This window comes from Balaenoptera physalus (assembly GCF_965194825.1).
Source record: "Balaenoptera physalus genome assembly, chromosome: 3".
Lineage (NCBI taxonomy): Eukaryota > Metazoa > Chordata > Mammalia > Artiodactyla > Balaenopteridae > Balaenoptera > Balaenoptera physalus.
Genome location: NC_138890.1, coordinates 108,748,907 through 108,773,350, shown reverse-complemented (window position 1 = coordinate 108,773,350; position 24,444 = coordinate 108,748,907). Strand labels below are relative to the sequence as shown.

The 24,444-nt window shown below is 35.0% G+C and overlaps 2 long non-coding RNA genes across 8 annotated transcripts in view; one reads left to right on the top strand and one right to left on the bottom strand.

The window, feature by feature from the left end:
* The window catches only part of LOC309659018, a 219,814-nt gene that overhangs the window by 135,989 nt on the left and 59,381 nt on the right, over positions 1-24,444 (bottom strand). For all 7 annotated transcript variants that reach the window (XR_014262498.1, XR_014262499.1, XR_014262500.1 and 4 more), the window contains one exon: positions 13,874-13,942. This is a non-coding gene — a long non-coding RNA (uncharacterized lncRNA). The remainder of the gene's footprint in view (positions 1-13,873; positions 13,943-24,444) is intronic.
* LOC309659051 overlaps positions 1-24,444 on the top strand; it is a 209,880-nt gene that overhangs the window by 171,640 nt on the left and 13,796 nt on the right. The window lies entirely within an intron of this gene.

Genomic DNA, 24,444 nt, shown 5'->3' with positions numbered 1-24,444 from the left:
AAGGACTTCTAAAATTGAATTAGCTGCCCCAATACTTTGAAATTACTCAGATTTTTTAGTCCAGGCTTTCAGAGCTTCCAAGTACCTGTATGAAAATGAAATCATGAAGACAATATTAAGAGATTGATTAAGAACCTTTCAACTGATGACAGGATCTACTGGTACAAATAACTAAATGAGATTAATACTATATTGATAATATTCCCTATAGTTGATGCATACTATTATCTATTTTAGTCTCTAACACATCTGCTATGCTGTATTTATTTTTATTTTTAAATGAATATAAATAGCAGAAAGCCAACCTCCATGTAACACTAACACCTTTTCTGCAGTGATGAGTCAAAATTTGGTTCCATGAATATGAGCTTCACTTATCAAATGTCGGGGTGTGTGTGTGTGTGTGTGTGTTAGGTTAACAGTTCCAGAGTCTGAGTAATGCTAAAAAATTAGAGATATTTGAGACCTAACAAGCGTATCAATACTTGTACTGATTTGCCTTCTTCCCAGCAGGGGAAATATAAAAATGATTTAGTTCTAGTTTTGAATTAGGTATTATTAAGACTGGAGAATTATTGGACTTCCCTGGTGATGCAGTAGTTAAGAATCCGCCTGCCAATGTAGGCGACACAGGTTCGATTCCTGGTCCAGGAAGATCCCACATGCTGCGGCGCAACAAAGCCTGTGCGCCACAACTACTGAGCCTGCACTCTAGAGCCTGCGAGCCACAACTACTGAGCCCAAGCGCCACAACTACTGAAGCCCGCCCACCTAGAGCCCGTGCTCCCCAACAAAGAGAAGCCCACGCACCACAATGAAGAGTAGCCCCCACTCGCCACAACTCGAGAAAGCCTGCATGCAGCAACGAAGACCCAACGCAGCCAAAAATGAAAATTAAAATTTTAAAAATAATAATAAATAAAAAAGAAAGGTAATATAATTCTATTTAAAAAAAGAGACTGGAAAATTATCTAATGCTCTTGAGGGCACATCTTTGCTGCAATGAGACGGGTAAACCATGAAAATTCTGTTTAGCATTCCAAATACACACTGCATCAGGAAGGCTGAAGTCAAGCTTTTGAGACTATGCTGGCCTAATTAGCAACATAATTTCAAAAAAGAATTTCCCTTATGATTTCTGCTGTTAGAAACCAAATACCAAAGAAATTTTTTCATAAAGTGACATTTCCTCATTCTTGTATTTCTCTTCTCTCTCCTACCTAAAGAATTGCATTTTCTTTCTATCTTCATAGCTAAGTCTCTTTGATATAAATAATTCTACAAATGTCAGTGTTTCAATTTTTTTCTGATAGTTATTACCAAATAATTACCCAAACAAGTAAACTGGTTTTAGATCCAATTCAAGACTACCAGGGGAAAAAAAACAAATTACATAGAGCCATGAATCAGGAGCCCAGTGCTCAAACAGGAAGCAGGTCATGAGGTTAGGGGATTCGAACAAGTATTTTATTCAGATAATGCATGGTTATAAACATTGGAACTCCAGTGAAGAAACAAAAGTCTGTGTATCTTTACTAGTGTCTATTAATAATTAATATTTAATGAATACTTTATACATGGAAGTCATAAGATCCAGCACATCACTCACATTGTTTCATTTAATCTTACAAGAACCCACTGAAATTCCTATTTTTAGTTTTGCCATTTGACAAATGAGAAAACATAGGTTTAGAGAGCTTTAATGACTTGCTCAAGGTCATAGAGCTCACAAGTGTTGGAGCAGGGGTCTGAAATACAAGCTGTCCCATTCTAACTCACTCTTCCCTATTTTCTAAAATCATCATCCAGCACATATTATGGATCTCATAATCTTGTGGGGTGACTGGTGTTATTTTCCTTCCATGACTGAGGATACTTAGGCTAAGAAAAACAAAAGAGGTAACATTTAAAATTGCAAACCAGGTAAGTGCAAGAGCCATATCTAAACTTTCAAGTTTAGCTTGAAGGACATGGAGCTCATGTCGTTTAGGATTAAAATTGCAGAAGGGACTATACTTGCAACCTTAAAATTGTTTGTTTCAACTTTACTTGATTTTCCATAATTATAGTTTCTTGAGATTTTTTTTAGAATTTTAATATGGAAGATGAAGCAGATCTTGATTTACACGGACTCTTTTCCACATCCATACCTATGTTCCTTTATTGTAAACCAGGAAGCCAGAATTATTCCAGGAGAAGGAAAGGGTAGCCTATGAGGATAGTGATTTATTCTATACATAATGCAACCAGGAAAAGAAGAATCAAAAAACCTGTAGGTATTGCTACAGTTCTATCCTTTAATCAGGAGGCTTCCTTCATGTAACACTGTCTAATTCCCTTTGCCCTGATAATGGAGCCAGTAGCCAAGGCGTAGAAGAAGTAGACTCTTAGAGCACTGGCTATTGAAATACTCAGAGAATAACAAGCTTCTGCATATTGCATCATGATAATTTGAAGGTGTGACCTTCCCAAGTGTCATCAATTGTTCTGACATCAAAGAAAATGTAGAACCATTTGTAAGTGTGGTACATTTGTAAATGCAAAGTTTACGCTTTGCTTCTAAACAGTGCTATCTATTGGCCTCAGTTTTAGGCTCACTTTATCCACACACTATTATGCCTGGCTGTAGAATGCACTGTAGATCAAATACTCATGTCTTTTGTAATTTTATTGAAATCAAGAGGTTGCAAACCTGAAGGCTACATTTACAAGTCATCAAACTTTCACCAAGCAGACTCTCTCCTACAACAATTGACACAAGGTACAGTCAGGTTCAAACTCTGCTGTTTCTGGTTTTCTACTGGCTTCAGTATCAGAAGTTCCAATGTCTGTACCCTGGTTTTATGAGTCATGGGGCTTTTTACTTTGCTGGCATGGATGGGGTTGAAACAGTATGGTCCTAGACCCAGCAATTTGGGCAGCTACTTTCTAATTCCGTTAAGATCTTGATCCTGGCAGAAATAACCACTTACTTATACTAGGTCAGTACCTAGAGAGACCATAGAGCACAATGGTTAGGAGCACAGACTTAGGAGCTACAATGCCTGGATTCAAATACAAGATCTGCCATTTACTAGTTGTTGAATAAGTCACTAGGTAAAAATACTTAGTGAGGATTAAACTAGTTAATACATGAGAAAATGTAGAATGATCTCTGCACCATGGTAAATAGTATACATCTGTTTTTTATTGCAATGCTCTTCTGGGAATAATTTTATAAGCTCAGCCTAGAGCCTGTACCTCTGGCCCTTTCAACAGTTGCGTAAGCATCTGATTCCCTGTATTAAATCTCTTTTTGCTTAAACTGGATAAAGTAGTTTTTATTGTCTTCAGCTGAACCTTGACTGATACACTAGCCATTCTATTTCCTCTTGAGAACTAGTTATTGAATTACAAAAATTCAAGAAATTAGAGAATGTGAGGCAGTTTACAAGCTGAAAGGATATTCTGCAATTTACTTATAAAGGCAGGTACAACATAAATGCAGGATTGGATCCACATCAGAGTAAATTATTTCTAAAAATATGTTTGCTAGAAGCTTTGAATATATTTCCAGCCATGCTCTTTCAGGCACAATTCTTTAAATCCAGCTGTTTTCAATAATTCCCTCCTCTAACTCTGTTTCTTCTTGTTGCTAAATTGGCATAGGGCATAATCCATAAAATCTTACTGAAAAATCAGGTGAAATTTTCTGTATTAAGTTTATTTATTCTTAAAAGATTAGAGAGTTAAGAGGCTCCAAAAATCATTAGCGAACCCCAGACTCATATGCTTTGCTGCATAGTCCACATCTCCATTTGGATTAAAGAAGCATCTTAAACTTAAAAGGAACCTCCTTACTTAGTTTCAACATCTAGTAAATGATGCTGTCATTCACCCAGCTGGTAGGACTGAAAACCCACAAGTAATCCTTAGCTTCTCTCTTTCCCTCACATCCCAGATACAGCTCGTCTGACTTTTGGCCTAACTCTCAAAATATATCCTGAATCAAATCTTTTATCACCACACTCTCAGTGAAGCAAGCAGTCATGTTCAGTGTAGGAGACAGATATACTATGGTTTTCAAGAAGAAAGAATTTAATGAGTATAACATGTTCTTCCAAAAATGCCAAAATCTCATTTGGGGACTTTGAAATTTCTGACCCCTTTTACTTTCAGTGCTCTCTTCCCAGGTCTTGCATGGCTGGTTTCCCTCACTTCACTGTGAATAGTTTTCAAATGTCACCTTTTCTGGGAGGCCTTGCCTGAAACCCCAGCCTAAAAGAGCACCCAAACTCTTCCCTTAGTATTTTATACTTATTAGTTCAATTGTTTATTTTGAATTTCCCTAACTAGAACAGTGCCATGTGGCTAAGAACTTGGTGGGGCTCATCACTTAATTTCCAGCATCTAGTAAAAACTCATAAAATATTTGGGAAAAGGCAGAATGTCCATATAATCTGCTCTTTGATAGTCTTAAGTGTTATTGTCTTATTCAAAAATATGAAAGTTTTAGCTTGAAAAAGCATCACAGCAAAAATCAGACCATTGGCCCAGACCATATGTGATATTCTTCATGGTGATTCTGTACATGCTATATAACAGTCAACACTGGGTTCAAGATGAATCAGAAAAGCTCAATACAGAATGTTAAAAGTGAAGCATTTATCATTTCTGAAAAATTTCTTAACACAGACTTATAGCAGTAGAGGATTGTCCTAAAAGAAGGGCATCAATCATTACACTGGAGTTAAAGGAAGAAGTTTTGTAGAGAATTGCTCCACTATGTACTCTAGGTAAAGACTTGATATCTGTGTGCATTGCCTTATGACTTCAAATTGTAATTAACTTAGCATTCTTTAGGATTACTACAACTATGAAATATTTGCATGGAGCTGCCACGTTATGTGACAATCACCTAGCTAAACACTTAGGCCCTGATATTTTCCTTGTGCGTCATTTGTTTGACTCCCCAAAATAGCAATATAATCTTGAACATTGGGCTCCATCTTCCTTTTGGAATTCTTTAAACATTTATTTTCTGTTATTATTAAGTAGTAAAATATTATTAACTACCAAAATGAGACTTTAAATTGTATACAAATATATAATTTTGAAGCGTGTTTGTAAATGTTGCATTTCTTAATTCTTTTAACAGCCCAAGAGGTGTTTTTGTTTCCATTTTACAGATGAAGAAACAGGCTGAAAAGATCAGCTGTTTACACAGATACATAAGAGAAAATACCATAGTATCTGATAACAGTTTTAATATTCTTTCCACTATAAAAAATCATAGACATGAGCAGGGACAAAAAAGATAGGGTCCCTATCCTGGGGGTAATAACATACCAGTTAGAGAAATAAGATACACTACAGAATTCAACTGGGTAATAATATAAATGGGAGAGAATTGGCAGCTACCATTTAGGCAGGCTTCCTCTGGCTGACACTGTGTTAGATACTTGACACTAACCTCATTTAATCCCGAAAACAAAGACTAGAGGTAAATGCTGTAATCCCCAATTTACAAGTGAGGAAACTGCCTCAGAGTGCAAATTCACACCCATGGTTTAGTATGGGAGCCAGGGTTCAAATCCACATCTGCATGTTTCCAAAGCCTATACTCTAACATTGTGCTTTACTCCATAATAAAAAGAAACACACACACACCTTTTCCTAGATTTCAGAGAATGAGGAGTATGTCCTTGGATGGAGAATCCATGGAGTTTTAAACTGTTACCTGAGCAAAGAGTGGGATTGGGGAACCCAGAAAAACATTCTAAGTAGAGTAAACAGTAAGAACTTGATAATGAGCATGACACTTCTGGAGAGAGTGAGATTAGTCCAGATTATGGAGGTCTAGAAAAGCTATACAGAGAAAATTTGACTTTTTTCTATAAAGAATGGGAAACAGCTTCAATGACATTTGTGTTTAAAATTAGTCTAATGAAGGTTTGTGGGTGAAAAGAATAAGGAAAGACCAGGTGCAGAGACTAATCAAAATATTTACACCACAATGCAAGGGAGATTATATAAAAACCTGGACAACTGAGGAAACAATAAAATAGGATTAGATACCAAAGCCAGCCAGGGTCAAGAAAAAGCTTTGTTTTGTGCTAGTGTGGTTTGGATGGCAAACAAGTAAATTAAGAAAAATAAGATTTTATTGAGTTGTTGAGAAAGAACAGAATTTCAAGCCTGACTAATGGAATAGGTCTTTGTAAAGAGAACAAAGACTTTTTCCTCTTCCCTAATTTTTGGGCCAATGAACCCAATAATGATTCTTTGGGACAAAACCATAAGCAGATCCAAACCAACTTAATTCCTTGGGCCTAAATATGTGTATCTTATTTTCAACTCTGCCATTTACTCTCAATTTCATAAAGCTGGTACTAGTAGCCCCAGTTTCACCATTTGGTAAAATGAGTTTTCAGGATAAATCATCTCAAAGATTCTTCCTGCTATATATATGAAATTCAAACAAATAGACAAAAACTGTCTCACTCTCTTGCCATCTTAGTAGCCCAGGACAGCATGATTTATGCAGGTATACTCAGCACCTGAGTATACCTGCATAAATTTTTTTAATAAACTGTGTTTTTTCAATTTTTTTAATAAACTGTGTTTACCAGCTCAGCTTATATCACCACACCTGGGAAAGGTGAACAGTAAAGAATTAGATAAAAAGAAAGAAAAGATGAAACATGATAAGTATATGAAAGATTTTGTTGAGAAGGAGTTATGTCTAGATACTTTGAGTGTAACAGAATTTTGCCAGCCTCCTTGATTTTTAAGGTTTGCTGGTATCATTTGAAAAGACAGAGATCTATTTTACAGAGAGTAACTAGGCTTCACCTTTTGTTCCAATTTACATTGATAAGTAATAGCAATGCTATTTTAAGAGTGAATCTGAGCCTATGTCCCACATAGAGTGAAAGAATAGCATGATTGATTAGTAATGTCTGTCAGGTATATGGGTGAGAAATTAATGTCAGTACTCTATATATTCTGATCTCTGAGCAATATTTATCCATTCTGATTAAAAATTATTTTTAAACCCTACCTATCTTAATCCGGGGAGTCAAATATTTTTTTTTATTTCCTAGTTTATTGTTGAGTTTCTGAGTTCTATTATATCTAGATTTTTTCTTCTTCATTTTTATAACAATATTTGCTATCCTAAATAGTAATACTTTCTCAAGTATGGAAAACATTGTTAATAAAAAGGGATTTAATCCTGAAAGCAATTGCAATCTTTAAAGCCAAATAGTGTTTCTGATTATTTGTTAACTTTATTTACATATTCTGAAGTATTTTCCATTAACATGGAAAACAACTGAATTTTTCAATTAGCATTACTTCTTTACAGTCTTTTAACGTTATTATCTTTAATGTGTTACTCTTTCTAAGGTTCATCTACCTATAATAAGTTACAGTAATATAGAGTTCTGGTATTAACATAATAAAAATCTAGATATATGAAGTATGTCCAGCAGTAAGGAACATTCTTAGGTAAAAGTTTAATTTTTAGCATCCCAGGAATCTGCATCTTTAGGCTGAAAACAGAATAGAAAATTTATTGCATAAAACACAATCTAACTGGGTATTCAGTGTGGATAACTTCATTAAGACTTCAGGATTAAGACATTATTTTCAAGCAGGGTCAGAAGGGTAAATTAGGTAATGAAGAAAGTGATTAACTGGAAATAGTCTTCTTAATTTACTTTAATCATAATTATTGGTAATAAAACCAACCAATCAACAGTATTAATTTCTCATAATAAATTGGGTTGGGAAAGAAAGCTTATTAGGAGGTCAGGAAGGTAAAGAGTGACCACTTTTAAGTAATTATTTAACAATAATTAATAATTATTATTAATAATAATTATTAACAACTATTTATTCATTACTAACTATATGCATGGTACTGTGGAGAATACAAATATTGACAAAACACACTACCTATCCTCAAGGGACTTAAAGTTGTAGCAGAGGCTATAAAATTTGAAAATGAATGCTGTTTATAACTTTCTACTTAGGTGAATAGTGTCAAAATTTGGTACAGCTATAGGAGTTCTGAGAGCAGTCACAAAATTCTTCATGAAGAAGTTGCTCTTGAAAAAGTCCTGGAAGCATGGATAGAATTTAGTTGTGGAAAAATGAGGGAAAAGGACCTCCAGATAGAAATACAATTATTTACAAGGGTGCATAAGCAGGAAAATGTGAGAAAGATCAAGAGGTTAATTTGGCTGGAGCCTATAGTTAATGAGAGAGTGTGGCAAAACGTAATTCGAGAAAGATGGCCTTAATGCAGATTATGATGGACATTTTATGCAAGTAAATTTCATCTTATTTAAGAGGCACTAGGGAGACAGTAAAAGATTTTCAGTAATAGAGTCTCAGTGATCATAATTGTGCTTGAAGGTAATGCCACAGTTAGGAGGCAGAAATACAAGAAGTAGAGACTTCTATTGAGAAGCTATTATAAGAGTTTGAAGGAGAGAAAATGAGGGCTTGAGTTAGGAAAATGACATGTAAAAACCGAAGAGAATGTACTTCTCACTATGTGTCAATATCAATAACAGAAATTAGTTGTCTATTAGCACTCTTTAGTAGGCAGAACTAGAATATGGCCCCCAAGATTCCTGCCCTCTGGTGTACAAGCTCTGTATAGTCCCAAGGGCTTGAGCATATGATGGGATAGTCACTCCTGTGATTAGATAATAATATGGCACAGCTGACTGTAAAAATGAGAGGTCATCTTTGGTGGAGCTGACCTCCAGGTGCTCTTTTAAGGTCTTGAACCCTTGAAAGAGACTGTGCTATTCCTGAAGAAAGATTCAAATATGAGAGATTTGATTCCACAGAGATTCACCATTGCTGGGTCTGAAGACTGAGAGAGCCATGTAGCAATGAATGTGGATGGCTGTAAGACCTATAGCCAGAGGAAATGTCCTACAACTACAGTTCTACAGTCACAAGGAACTGAATTGGACCATCAACTTGAATGAGCTTGGAAATTGATTTTCACCCAGAGTCTCTAGAAAGGAGCACAGCCAAAACCTTGATTTCAATCTAAGTAGAGAAGTCACACCATGCCTGGATTTCTGACACAATAAATAATTGCTTGTTTAAGCCACTAAATGTATAATACATTTTAATGCATTAGAAAACTAGAACATGCTCAGGAATATGAAAGTGTCTCATAATGTGAACTAGAAAATGTTTTATATTGAAGGAAGTTACAAAAAATAAATCTCAGGATAAAGGTGGAATAATCTTGACCTAGACAATGTGGAAATCATCACCTCTTTATAATGCACTATAAAATAAGAATTTATCTGTCTGCTTTAATACTTTATCCTCCTTTCCTTACAAACAAAGACAAAGAAACAAAAAAAACTTTTATTTTTTAACTTCATGTAATTGTTCTTATGGGAGTCATTGGGACTTGTAGATTTACAGTCAACCCCAAACAAAATTGTGAAGTATGCTATATTGTCTTTTGTATATTCCCTTCAATTTTATTTAAATTATGGTCTCTAGAGTCACTGAGGGCGGTGACCCAACAGGCTTGAGCATCACCATAATACAGCACCTGTGACAGGGTCCTGGGACCTGAATCTCTTTCTCAGTGTTCCCATAGCTGATTTGGCTTGTGCTTTGCTGTTTCACAGCTCTCTCTGGTTATCATACCTAATCTATGCTAAAACATGAATATGTTAGTCTTCAAAAAAACATACTTGCAATTAGTAAGAGCTTTTGAAAAGAATTATTTTTTGACTATGGAGATAATTTTAATAGTAGACACCAAAATTACTGATTGGACAGTAGGAAAAAAACCCTGAGAGAATATGGATTATTTGACATCTTTGTCTCTGAACTTATTCACATTGTCATTGAATGGAATCAATCCTTCATAGCTATCCCATTTGCCAATAGGTATCTTCAGTAATGTATTTCTTCTACAGTATATGAAATAACTAAACAGTAAATAGGACCTATTGATGCCTGATTGGAAAATTTTTTTTACTTAATGGTGGCATAATTGTTGCACATGATAAAGCAACTGACTCTTTAAGACTATTTAAACATTAAAATATATTACAAATTATAGAATATTACAAATGTAGTATAAAACATAATTTCTATTCCTAGAAGAACAACAATCTAGTTAGGAAACCAGAAAAAAAGTATAGAAATGCCTATTAAACACCAATGACAATCATTAATATACATAACCAGTAATTGTTGGTCAGGAATACATTCTACTCCTGTATAGTTTTGTGTCTACCAGGTAGTCAGACACAGTGTATTAGTTTATTAGGACTTCCATAACAAAACACTACAACCAAATGGCTTAAACAACAGAAATTTATTGTTTCAAGTTCTGGAGTCTGGAAGTCCAAGATCAATGTGTCTACAAAAGTGGTCTCTTTTGAAGGCTGTGAGGGAGAATCCGTTCCAAGTCTCTCCAGCTCTGGTGGTTTGCTAGCAATCTTTGGCCTTTCTTCTATTCTAAGGCATCACCCTGATCTTTTTTGTCTTCATATGGTGCTCTGCTTGTATCATTTTTGTGTTACAACTGCTATGATAAATTCATGTTAACACACTAAAATATGTTATCAGTTCTACAGAAAGATTTCAGAAGAAGTTTGACATCTAGTAAAGTATTGACTATGAGTGTGGATCATTGGAGAGAGGGCGAAGAAGCTATTTTAAAGAAAGCCAGTATCTCAGAAATGGGTGGAAGAAGATGATACTGTGAGGAGAATGAGATCTAGAATAACAGGAGGGGAACCAGGTTAGCTAGATAATGGCACCAGCGCCAAGGTAGAATTTTGGGTTTTCAAATGTCACAGAGTGCCCTAGTGAGAAACAGACGAAAAATCACCAATTACATAGAGTAAGATACCTTCACCAAGAATGGCATCAATAGTGAAAATGGTTTGTTAGATCGATAAATATTAAGTAGTAAATAGAGGGTGAAATCTGAGTGTTTTCAGCCAGGACTTTGAGAATTTGGGTTGTGAAGAGGCAATAGACCTGCAGCTATTGGGGCCAAAATTTGAATAGAGGTAATCATACCTCTATTTGCACATATTCTAAAAAGGCTGGAAAATTTACAAGTTTAATAAAATGGTGCTTCCTCAAGTACTTTCTTTGTGAAACATAATCACAAGCTCACCAACTTTATCTGTGATAACATCAACTGTAGGCCGTAAGGGACCTAACTCTTACCTAATTGAACACTAACCAATTATTACCAGCCTGTCCAATAGCTCAGGAAAGGAGAATGTCAACATCTACTTCCATAGCAGTCTTTCAAAAATAATTCTAAAATTAATACATTTCTTAAATATAATTATGTTACTCGCCTGCTTAAATTATTTCAAACACATTAGTATTGTATTTTCTGACATACTGTACTATACACACTGCTTACTTCTCTACATGCGCCTCCCTCAGTATTTCCCCTTCTGCTCTACCGTCTCATTTTGTTGCTATTACTTATTGTTGTTGCTGTTCTATTTCACTAAGATGAACTAAATGCATGTGTTGTATTCTCTATTCGGTGCTTTGTATGCCTGAAATGTTCTTGTCAATCTACTGAAGCTTCCCTCACCTACCCAAACTCTCTTCTGAATAGTTCATTACTAGCTCTTCTTATCCATTATTATACCTTACACATACATATTATGATGTGTTTATCATATTTCATAGCACATATTTTCACATCCATTTTACCCTCTAGACTGTGAGCTCCTTAAAAATGGATTCCACATTTTATGTACCACTTCTACCTAAAATAAGTCTGGAATACAGCCAACAATTGCTTTTGAAATGAAGTAATGAATTAATGCATGTGTAGAACTATATATTATTTTAGTAATAAGTTTAGTTAAATTTCCTGGTCCAGTGTTTTTCTAGACAAGCATATTCTTCATACCAAAACTGTAGCTAAAGATTGTTATCATATAAATGGCATTTAGTGCACTGAAAGTTGGAGCCATATTTTTCTATTATTCTAGATTTGACAACAAAATCCCTAAAATAACTTATTTATATTCAGTTAATGTTATCCTATCAAATAAAAGAGATCTAACTTTTCAAGACCATCCAAGCCAGAATAGTTTGATAACATAATGAAGGCTATATTTTCAATGAAATGATCTAGCTCCAGATGATTAAATATAGGTTGTTACTTTCCAGTTCAAATAAATAAGAAAATTCCTATGAACCTAGAATGTGTTCCCAATTGTGCTCTTGGAAATTTGATCATAGGACTTAGCAAATCCCTGAATTAGAGCTCTCTCTTTTGACATGGGCCCTCAATTTCCTAAGAGCTAGAGTGATGGCATGTAATTATTCTGCTTGTGCTGCTCTGATAACAAATGTATGCAATCATCAATTAGGAATTAGCACACATATGGTTTCAATTATATTGATTTATCACCAGCAACTTTTTAATACAGAATTTAGTTACAGTGTATCATGCCTTGATAATTAAAATGCACTTTGGTTGATTGTTCCTTACTGACTTGTGGTAAAACAAGTAAAGTTATAAAAGTTTCTTGAATTGTCTGCTTATTTATTTCAGCTAATCATGAGTCAGAGTTTCCCTGTACCTAAAGCATTGTAAAATTCAAATAAGTATTATCACTCTCATTACCACCGCCAGCTCTCTATATATCATTCCTCCACTACAGCATAATTATGAGCAATGTTTTCCTAAACTACACCATAGACAGGAAAACATAACTCTTAATTTTGTTTTTGTTTTTTTTTAAGATAAGAAGCACAGCCTGGGAAAACTTTGGAGACCTTCAGAGTCAGTCATCAGAGGACCAGTATTCTGTTTTTGCACCTGCTTCCCTCTCTTTGATAATATACACTCCCCTAAGCACCCAAGTTAGAACTTCTACAGAGCCATTCTGCTTTCTAATCCTTTACCACTAGCAAAAGTGAGAAATGGTTTGAGTTCACTCAGTATGTCTGCTGATTTATTAAATATACTTAAGTGTGAACGGGCTTCATTGTATTATCAATCCTAGTTATCTGCATGGTATGGCTAGGCATAAAAGTACTACAAGATGAACACTTTCTCTCCTTCAAAGAACCAAGTAATTAGTAATTTTTCCTTGTTGTCCTTGAAATATTATAACCACTTCTATGACTTGTTTGAAGTTTAAACCTAATTTATTTATTTTAGAGGAGCATTTTGATAGTAAAAGTAATGATTCTGGAAATGACCTAGCTGCAGCTACCATGGTATTATTTCTAGAAATTGTTACGAGGTGGAAAATGCATATACAGTCACCCACATGCATGTCTACAGTTTCTGGACCCCTATAACTAAATCTACTCTAATCACCAACATTTCCATTTAATTAGTGACATCACTCTTTAGAACCCTCAACTTTCCTTCACCAGCCTTCTTTCCCCTGGTGTAAAACGTTATCTTTGTTCTCCCATAACTTTGTGCAAACTGGGTCCAGTACCTAGACCACAGTCAGAATCTCTGGATTGCCATAATCCTGGCTCTGCCCAGCCAGGAAAGCTGGTTATCCAAGCTTCAGATCCACAGAGACTCTAGCTCTCCAGACCTGGGATAGATAAAGATAAGGGAACTAGGCTGGGGCAAGGATAATACCATCAGTTACAAATTATTGAGCAATAACTATGTGACAGAGCCTGGGCCAAATTCTTTACATCTGTTGGCTATGTAATTCACACACCACCACTTCCAAGTAGGTCTCAGCGTTATCACATTTTAAAGAAACAGGTTCAGGAGCGTACATATACTGTTCAATTTCACCCAACTAGAAAGTAATCAGAGATTAAACTCAAAGCCATATTTGCCCTACCCCATAGCCATTTTTTTAAAAATTACCTTTTATTTACTTCTTAGGTGGGGGAAGATTGTGTAGAAGGGAAAACAGATCTCAATCCTGGTGTGTGGCTGCAGAGACAGGAAGAGAAGAGACAATTGTAATAATAAAACTGTAACAGTGGAAGAGTCAGATTCAGACCTTGGTGGTGGGGAGAGTAGCTGTGGGGTTAGAATGTATACGTATGACCACAGACATACTGGAGACACAGTGGGTTCAGTTCTAGACCACCACAGTAAAGGGAATATATTCAACTTAAAGGCACCAGCTGCATTAGCCCCTAACAAGAGAGTCAGCCTGTCTCTGAAGCTTTGAAGCCAGGCACTGACTTCTCCTTTCTAGGTATCAAAGAAGATGACATCTTCTTCCAATAGAAGGCTGTTTTGTCGATATTGAAAATCTGTTGTTTAGTGCAGCCACCTTCATTATCTTAGCTAGATCTTCTGGATAATTTGCTGCGGCTTTTACATCAGCACTTGCTGCTTCACCTTGCATTTTGGTGTTATGGAGATGGTTTCTTTCCTTCAGCCTCATGAATCAACTTCTGCTAGCTTCAACATTTTCTGAAGCTTCTTCATCTCTTTCAGCCTTGACAGAATTGAAGAGAATTAGGGAGTTAGGGCATTGCTCTGAATTAGGCTTTGGTTTAAGGGAATGTTGTGACTGGTTAGATCTTCTATCCAGACCATTAAACTTTCTCCATGTCAAAAATAAGGCTGTCTTGCTTTCTTATAATTTATGTGTCCACTGGAGTTACACTTTTAATTTCCTTCAAGAACTTTTCCTTTGCATCCACAACCTGGTTTGGCACAAGAGGCCTAGCTTTCAGCCTATCTCAGCTTTGGACATGCATTCCTCACTAAGTTTAATCATTTCTAACTTTTGATTTAAAGTGAGAGAACTGCGATTCTTCCTCTCACTTGAATGCTTAGAAGCCATTGTACAGTTATTAATTGCCGTAATTTCAATATTGTTGTGTCTCAGAGAATAGGGAGGTCTGAGGAGAGGGGAAAAGATGTGAATAGCTGATTGGTGGAGCAGTCAGAATACACACGACATTTATTAAGTTTGCTGTCTTATATTGGTGCAGTTCATTGTGCCCCAAAACAATTACAATAGTAATATCAAAGATCACTGATCACAGATCACCATAACAAGTATAATAATACTGAAAAGTGTGAAATATTGAGAGAATTACCAAAATGTGACACAGAGGCACAAAATGAGCAAATGTTGTTGGAAAACTGGTGCTAACAAACTTCTTTAATTCAGGGTTGCCACAAATCTTCAATTTGTTAAAAAAAAAAAAAACACACACAATATCTGCAAAGCTCAATAAAGCTAGGTACAATAAAATGAGGTATTCCTATAATGAGGTTTAAGTTTTACATGGTATCAGATAAAATTGTCAGCACTACCAGTCATGAAAATACTGAAGAAGCTACAAAGTAAAGAGAAGAGGTATAGAATTTTAGATTAGCTGTGTAAAATTATAATCATCTGTTGTCCATTCAGGCTTAATTACCATGTAGCACAACAGCAATTATGCATATCATTAAATAGATGCTAGATTAATTATGTACATTTATATTGATGAACGCAGTAAAACACAGTTTGCAGTATGTTCAGTCTTTATAGTTTGTGGCTCATGTAACATAATAATTTACTCAGAGTTAAAAAATATTAGTAGGTGTGTCGATTATGAAGCTTTATAATATTGTATTGGCTGATCAATTTTATAATCTTATATAAACAGTGGAAATGCAGCTGTTAATCTGGTTATATGTTACATACTCTGATAAAATATTTCACAGAAAGAATCTTCCTTAATAGCAGAATTGTTGTCTGGCAATTATCTTTGGTTTGTTTTTTTTTTTTAATTTATTTTTGGCTGCATTGGGTCTTTGTTGCTGCACACAGGCTTTCTCTAGTTGCGTCGAGCAGGGTCTACTCTTTGTTGAGGTGTGCGGGCTTCTTATTGCAGTGGTTTCTCTTGCTGTGGAGCACGGGCTCTAGGTGTGAGGTCTTCATTGGTTCTGGCACATGGGCTCAGTAGTTGTGGCTCGTGGGCTCTAGAGCACAGGCTCAGTAGTTCTGGCACAAGGGTTTAGTTGCTCTACGGCATGTGGGATCTTCCCAGACCAGGGATCAAACCCATGTCCCCTACAATGTCAGGCGGATTCTTAACCACTGCGCTGCCAGGGAAGTTTCTGGCAATTATCTTTGAATGTTAGCTTTTAACATGACTAACATTTTCTGATACCACCAAAAATATTGAATTTATTTTATCTAGGTAAAAGCCTAGAAAAATAAAACTAAGCTAAGTTTGGCTAATACCATCTGCAAGGTGGGTATCATTTTTGCTAAATATACTTCTGTATTTAAAAATTCTTGTTTTGGCAAAAGCAAGAAAAACTACAATCCTGCAGCTTCAGGAAAAATACCACATTCACAGAAAGATAGACATGATGAAAAGGCAGAGGGCTATGTCCCAGATGAAGGAACAAGGTAAAACCCCAGAAGAACAACTAAATGAAGTGGAGATAGGCAACCTTCCAGAAAAAGAATTCAGAATAATGATAGTGAAGATGATCCAGGACTTTGGAAAAAGAATGGAGGCAAAGTTCAAGAAGATGCAAGAAGTGTTCAGCAAAGACCTACAATAATTAAAGAACAAACAAACAGAGATGAACAATACAATAACTGAAACGAAAACTACACTAGAAGGAATCAATAGCAGAATAACTGATGCAGAAGAACGGATAAGAGACCTGGAAGACAGAATGGCAGAATTCATTGTTGCAGAATAGAATAAAGAAAAAAGAATGAAAAGAAATGAAGACAGCCTAAGAGACCTCTGGGACAACATTAAATACAACAACATTCACATTATAGGTGTCCCAGAAGAAGAGAGAGAGAAAGGACCAGAGAAAATATTTGAAGAGATTATAGTCGAAAACTTCCCTAACATGGGAAAGGAAATAACCACCGAAGTCCAAGAAGCACAGAGAGTCCCATAGAGGATAAACCCAAGGAGATACATGCTGAGACACATAGTAATCAAAGTGGCAAAAATTAAAGACAAAGAAAAATTATTGAAAGCAGCAAGGGAAAAATGACAAATAACATACAAGGGAACTCCAATAAGGTTAATGCTGATTTCTCAGCAGAAACTCTGCAAGCCAGAAGGGAGTGGCATGACATATTTAAAGTGATGAAAGGGAAGAACATACAACAAAGATTACTCTACCCAGCAAGGATCTCATTCACATTAGATGGAGAAATCAAAAGCTTTACAGACAAGCAAAAGCTAAGTGAATTCAGCACCACCAAACCAGCGCTACAACAAATGCTAAAGGAACTTCTCTAAGTGGGAAACACAAGAGAAGAAAAGGACCTACAAAAACAAACCCAAAACAATTAAGAAAATGTTAATAGAAACATACATATCAATAATTACCTTAAACGTGAATGGATAAAATGCTCCAACCAAAAGACACAGGCTTGCTGAATGGATACAAAAACAAGACCCATATATATGCTGTCTACAAGAGACCCACTTCAGACCTAGGGACACATATAGACTAAAAGTGAAGGGATGAAAAAAGATATTCCATGCAAATGCAAAACGAAAGCTGGAGTAGAAATACTCATATGACATAAAATAGATTTTAAAATAAAGAATGTTACAAGAGACAAGGAAAGACACTATGTAATGATCAAGGGATCAATCCAAGAAGAAGTTATAACAATTATAAATATATATGCACCCAACATAGGACCACCTCAATACATAAGGCAACTGCTAACAGCTATAAAAGAGGAAATTGACAGTAACAAAAGAATAGTGGGGGACTTTAACACCTCACTTACACCAATGGACAGATCATCCTAAATGAAAATAAATAAGGAAACAGAAGCTTCAAATGACACAATAGACCAGAGAGATTTAATTGATATTTATAGGACATTCCATCCAAAAACAGCAGATTACACTTTCTTCTCAAGTGTGCACGGAACATTCTCCGGGATAGATCACATCTTGGGTCACAAATCAAGCCTCAGTAAATTTAAGAAAATTGAAATCATCTTTTCTGGCCACAACGCTATGAGTTTAGAAATCAATTATGGGGGAAAAAAACGTAAAAACACAAACACATGGAGACTAAACAATACGTTACTAAATAGCCAAGAGACCACTGAAGAAATCAAAGAGGAAATCAAAAAATACCTAGAGACAAATGACAATGAAAACAGGATGATCCAAAACCTATGGGATGCAGCAAAAGCAGTTTTAAGAGGGAAGTTTATAGCAATACAATCTTACCTCAAGAAACAAGAAACATCTCAAATAAACAACCTAACCTTACACCTAAAGCAATTAGAGAAAGAAGAACAAAAAAATTCCCAAAGTTAGCAGAAGGAAAGAAATCATAAACATCATATCAGAAATAAATGAAAAAGAAATGAAGGAAACAATAACAAACATCAATAAAACTAAAGGCTGGTTCTTTGAGAAGATAAACGAAATTGATAAACCATTAGCCATATTCATCAAGAAAAAAGGGGAGAAGATTCAAATCAATAAAATTAGAAATGAAAAAGGAGAAGTTACAACAGACACCGCAGAAATACAAAGCATCCTAAGAGACTACTACAAGCAACATTATGCCAATAAAATGGACAACCTGGAAGAAATGGACACATTCTTAGAAAGGTATAACCTTCCACAACTGAACCAGGAAGAAATAGAAAATATGAACAGACCAATCACAGTAATGAAATTGAAACTGTGATTAAAAATTTTCCAACAAACAAAAGTCCAGGACCAGATGGCTTCACAGGTGAATTCTATCAAACATTTAGAGAAGAACTAACACCCATCCTTCTCAAACTCTTCCAAAAAATTTCAGAGGAAGGACCACTCCCAAACTCATTCTATGAGGCCACCATCACCCTGATACCAAAAACCAGACAAAGATACTACAAAAAAAGAAAATTACAGACCAATATCACTGGTGAATATAGATGCAAAACTCCTCAATCAAATACTAGCAAACAGAATCCAACAACACATTAAAAGGATCATACACCATAATCAAGTGGAATTTATCCTAGGAATGCAAGGATTCTTCAATATGTGCAAATCAATCAATGTGATAAACCATATTAACGAATTGAAGGAGAAAAACCATATGATCATCTCAATAGATGCAGAAAAAGCTTTTGACAAAATCAACACCTATTTATGATTAAAAAAATCTCCAGAATGTGGGCATAGATGGAACCTATCTCAACATAATAAAGGCCATATATGACAAACCCACAGCAAAAATCATTCTCAGTGATGAAAAACTGAAAGTATTTCCTCTAAGATCAGGAACAAGACAAGGATGTCCACTCTCACCACTATTATTCAACATAGTTTTGGAAGTCCTAGTCACAGCAATCAGAGAAGAAAAAGAAATAAAAAAATAAAAATTGGAAAAGAAGAAGCAAAACTGTGCCTGTTTGCTGATGACATGATACTATACATAGAGAATCCTAAAGATGCCACCAGAGAATTACTAAAGCTAATCAATGAATTTGGTAAAGTAGCAGGATACAAAGTTAATGCACAGAAATCTCTTGCATTCCTATACACTAATGATGAAAAATCTGAAAGAGATATTAAGGAAAAACTCCCATTTACCATTGCAACAAAAAGAATAAAATACCTAGGAATAAACCTACCTAGGGAGACAAAAGACCTGTATGCAGAAAACTATGACACTGATGAAAGTAATTAAAGATGATACAAACAGATGGAGAAATATACCATGTTTTTGAATTGGAAGAATCAATATTGTGAAAATGACTATACTATCCAAGGCATTCTACAGATTCAATGCAATCCCTATCAAATTACCAATGGCATTTTTTACAGAACTAGAACAAAAATCTTAAAATTTGTATGGAGACACAAATGACCCTGATAGCAAAAGCAGTCTTGAGGGAAAAAAACGGAGCTGGAGGAATCAGACTCCCTGACTTCAGAGTATACTACAAAGCTACAGTAATCAAGACAATATGGTACTGGCACAAAAACATAAATATAGATTAGTGGAACAGGATGGAAGCCCAGAGATAAACCCACACACATATGGTCAACTAATCTATGACAAAGGAGGCAAGGATATACAATGGAGAAAAGACAGCCTCTTCAATAAGCGGTGCTGGGAAAACTGGATAGCTACATGTGAAAGAATGAAATTAGAACACTCCCTAATACCATATACAAAAATAAACTCAAAATGGATTAGAGACCTAAATGTAATACCACACACTATAAAACTCTTAGAGGAAAACATAGGAAGAACACTCTTTGACATAAATGACAGCAAGATCTTTTTTGATCCACCTCCTAGAGTAATCGAAATAAAAACAAGAATAAACAAATGGGACCTAATGAAACTTAAAAGATTTTGCACAGCAAAGGAAACTGAAAACAAGACCAAAAGACAACCCTCAGAATGGGAGAAAATATTTGCAAATGAACCAACAGACAAAGGATTAATCTCCAAAATATATAAACAGCTCATGCAGCTCAGTATTAAAAAAAACAAATAACCTAATCCAAAAATGGGCCGAAGACCTAAACAGACATTTCTCCTAAGACATACAGATAGCTAAGAAGCACATGAAAAGCTGCTCAACATCATTGATTATTAGAGAGATGTTAATCAAAACTACAATGAGGTATCACCTCACACCAGTTAGAATGGGCATCATCAGAAAATCTACAAACAACAAATGCTGGAGAGGGTGTGGAGAAAAGGGAACCCTCTTGCACTGTTGGTGGGAATGTAATTTGATTCAGTCAGTATGGAGAACGGTATGGAGGTTCCTTAAAAAACCAAAAATAGAATTACCATATGACCCAGCAATCCCACTACTGGGCATATACCCAGAGAAAACCATAATTCAAAAAGACACATGCACCCCAATGTTCATTGTAACACTATTTACAATAGCCAGGTCATGGAAACAACCTAAATGTCCATCGACAGACAAATGGATAAAGAAGAGGTGGTACATATATACAATGGAATATTACTCAGCCATAAAAAAGAACGAAATTGGGTCTTTTGTAGAGAAGTGGATGAATCTAGAGACTGTCATACAGAGTGAAGTAAGTCAGAAAGGGAAAAACAAATATCGTATATTAACGCATATATGTGGAATCAGGAAAATGGTACAGATGAACCTGTTTGTGGGGCGGAAATTGAGACACAGATGCAGAGAACAAACATATGGACACCAAGGGGGAAAGCGGCTGTCAGGGTGGGAGTGGTGGTGGGATGAATTGGGCGATTGGGATTGACATGTATACATTAATATGTATAAAATGGATAGCTAATAAGAACCTGCTGTATAAAAAAATAAATAAAATAAAATTCAAAAATCCAAAAAATAAATAAATAAATAAAAATTAAAATTCTTGTTTTAATTTTATAATAGAATATTGTAGAACTGACATATCTGTGATATTATCATCAGTTGAATGAGGTATTGCAATATAATGGTTAAACTCTTGAGCCCTGGGGAGATTTCTGAGCCTAAAGCTTAGTTCTTATCCTTCATACTATGTGGCTGTCATATGAGTGAACTTCGGTTTCCTCATCAATAAAATGTAGATTAATAATAGTACCAAATAGTATCTATTGCATGAGGTCTCTGGGAAGATTGCATGAAATAGTCCATTTAATGCACTCAGTCCTGTTGCTGACACATGGTAAGTGATCAATAAATGTGACCAACTATTACTGAGTGCTTTGATTTTTCTAATTTGTCTTATCTTTTTTAGGTCTGTCTGACATTTTACAAATTCCATTAAAGGGCAAACTAAATTACAAACTGATCAATTGACAGGTGTTCTTATAAAAATCCTAAAAATACAGCTGCTTAAAATATTAAAAAAAAAACACTTTGTTGAATAAAACTGGCCATTGTAAAGCTAGCACAAATTCTACTACCTGCTGCTCAAGCCCCAAATGAATCCTGTGACAGATTCCTGGTGCCACACTAATGAAGAGCCTTGAGAAAAGCAATGGGGAGGAAAGATGGATAAGGAACCACCAGAAAACATGCTTTAAAGGAATGTTAACAGCACATAGGGCATGCTGGTAAAAGACTGTTGAGAGAAGTAATACATGTCATTAATTAATTATTTTGAGCCTCAATTTTATCATCTGTAAATGGAAAGTTTTAACCTAAAATGATTAATAAGGTCTCTTCTTCCTCTCTAAAGTTCTAAGAGTCTCAGAAAAACTTAAATGTCTATGATCTAAAATAGGGAAAAGAATTGTTCTAGACTATTCCAGAGAACAAAATCAGAAGTAATTCATGGAAGTTAGAGGGTGGCAAATTTTATTATATTTTAAAGTAGAAATTTCAGATAACTAAAACAGAAAATAGAGCTAGATAATCAAATATTAGGGATCTTTAAACACATGAGCAGTGGTTAAATTAGGAATTGGAAAAGTGAGTTCTATCATCACATCCAGCTTCTACCATATTTATTCATGTTAAAGAAAGGATTGCTAACATTACGTATAAATTTACTTGAAATCAGAGGTTCTCTACCTGAGATCTATGGACCCCAAGTATGGGCTTCAAAGGATAAACCTTGAAATTATATTAAAAAATTGTGTGCATGTGCATTTTTCCAGGGAGGAATATCCTTCATTTTCATCAGATTCTCAAACAAATCAATACTGGAGTCTGAGTCACTGATTTAAATAATACTTTCTTTGATGTACAAAAATCTAGAAGATATAGCCAGTGTATAAAATGATACTTCTTTAAAGGGTTTTATTAAAAACATTTATCTGCAGACATTTTTTACTAAATGCTTTGTGACAGAGCCTATTTAAAATGAATTTATAGATTAGATTTGAAAAATGACCAAGTGAATGTAGTGATTAAATACCTAACAACTTTTAAAATCATATCTGATAAACCAAGATAGATGAAAATATTTCTGTCACCTGGTTATCTCATCATGTTTGACTTTCTTATCTTGTTTTGGTATGCACTATAAAAAAAGATTTAGATAATTATTCCTGAATCCTTATTTTCAGCTCTAAGAATGATAAGTCTTTTTAGCCTCCTAGTAATAAAAATATAGTTAGAAAAATTCTGATCTTGAACTAATATTGCCAAAAGAAAGCAAAACGCCAATATGACAATATCCTTTCTTGCAATGTATGTATGTATGTGTGTGTGCATAATATCAGAAATAGAGATGTGCTACCTATTTGTTAAATTACCTGAGAGCATGTACTTGTCTACTTATTTAAAAGAGTAAGAATGGGCCTGAAGGAACGTTAGGCAAAGAAACCAACCTTCCCTGATATTCCATTTAATGTGAATATCATTGGCAATGCAAAATAAAGACAGTACTGCCAAAGTCAATATCCCAGATCTCGATGTCTGTGCAGCAGCTTTCTCTGTGCTAATAGTGTTTATGCCATCTGTCTGTTTTCAATTAAAGTCCATTTCTGATTCAATGACCAGATGTTCCACATTGTGGGGCCGTTTTGTTACCCTCTCCCTATGCCTCAAAATTAGTGTGTTTACTTCAGTGTTGATGCTGTTTACTTTTTATTTTTTCTTTCTTTTTGCATTTCTGATATCGTAATCTACTATCTCTTTCATTTTTTGCAGGTCATGAAATAGATTTTCTATTTCCTCTTTTAGATTTTATTGCCTACAAAGTCAGTCTTCTAAATGTGTTCACATATCTAATTTTGGTTAATGATTTTTCATTCACAATGCCTGTTTATCTGATTTTTCATATAATAGCTATATGAATAAAATTTTCCAAACTTAAAAATTCTGCATAAGTAATACATTTTAAATTAAAATCACTAAATCTGTAATTCTTCAAGGAAGGTCAAAATACTGTATCAATCACTTTTTTTTCTTGTGTTTTGTTACTTTTAAATATTTTCTGAATTCTATCCATAAACCTTGTATATTTCCAATCCTAACTCCTTGAAAAATCAACTTTGGTCATCTTTAGGTAATAAAATAAAAACCAAAAATTTTAAAGTTTAGATTATATTACGATCTCATTTTCTCCTCAGATTTTATTGAATTTTCTAATACTGAAGAAAATTTTTCAAAACTGTGCTTGATGATGGTTTTTGGGTGTTATTATTCTCAAAGCCTCAGCATGCTGTCATTTCATGAAGGATAGGTATATAACAGCTGTAATTTTTTATCTTCTATTTTGTCATTGGCATTAGTGAACAAGCTGGAACTTCTTTGGAAATGTCCCTGTGCTTGGAATATAATCATGGGCAATTTGAATATCCTTTCTGGCATAAGGGTCAGGTTCTAATTTTCTCTCATATCTATAGAGATCTGGCTCTAGAAAAGATAATGTTTTGGTAAAGAAGCAAAAATAATAATATTTTAGGATGTAAAACAAGGAAGAGATAATATCAACCTTTAACATATGCCCTCAGCACATATGCCTGCCTACTACAGTAGTGGCTGCCTTAGTTAAGTTACTTTATAGCGGAGC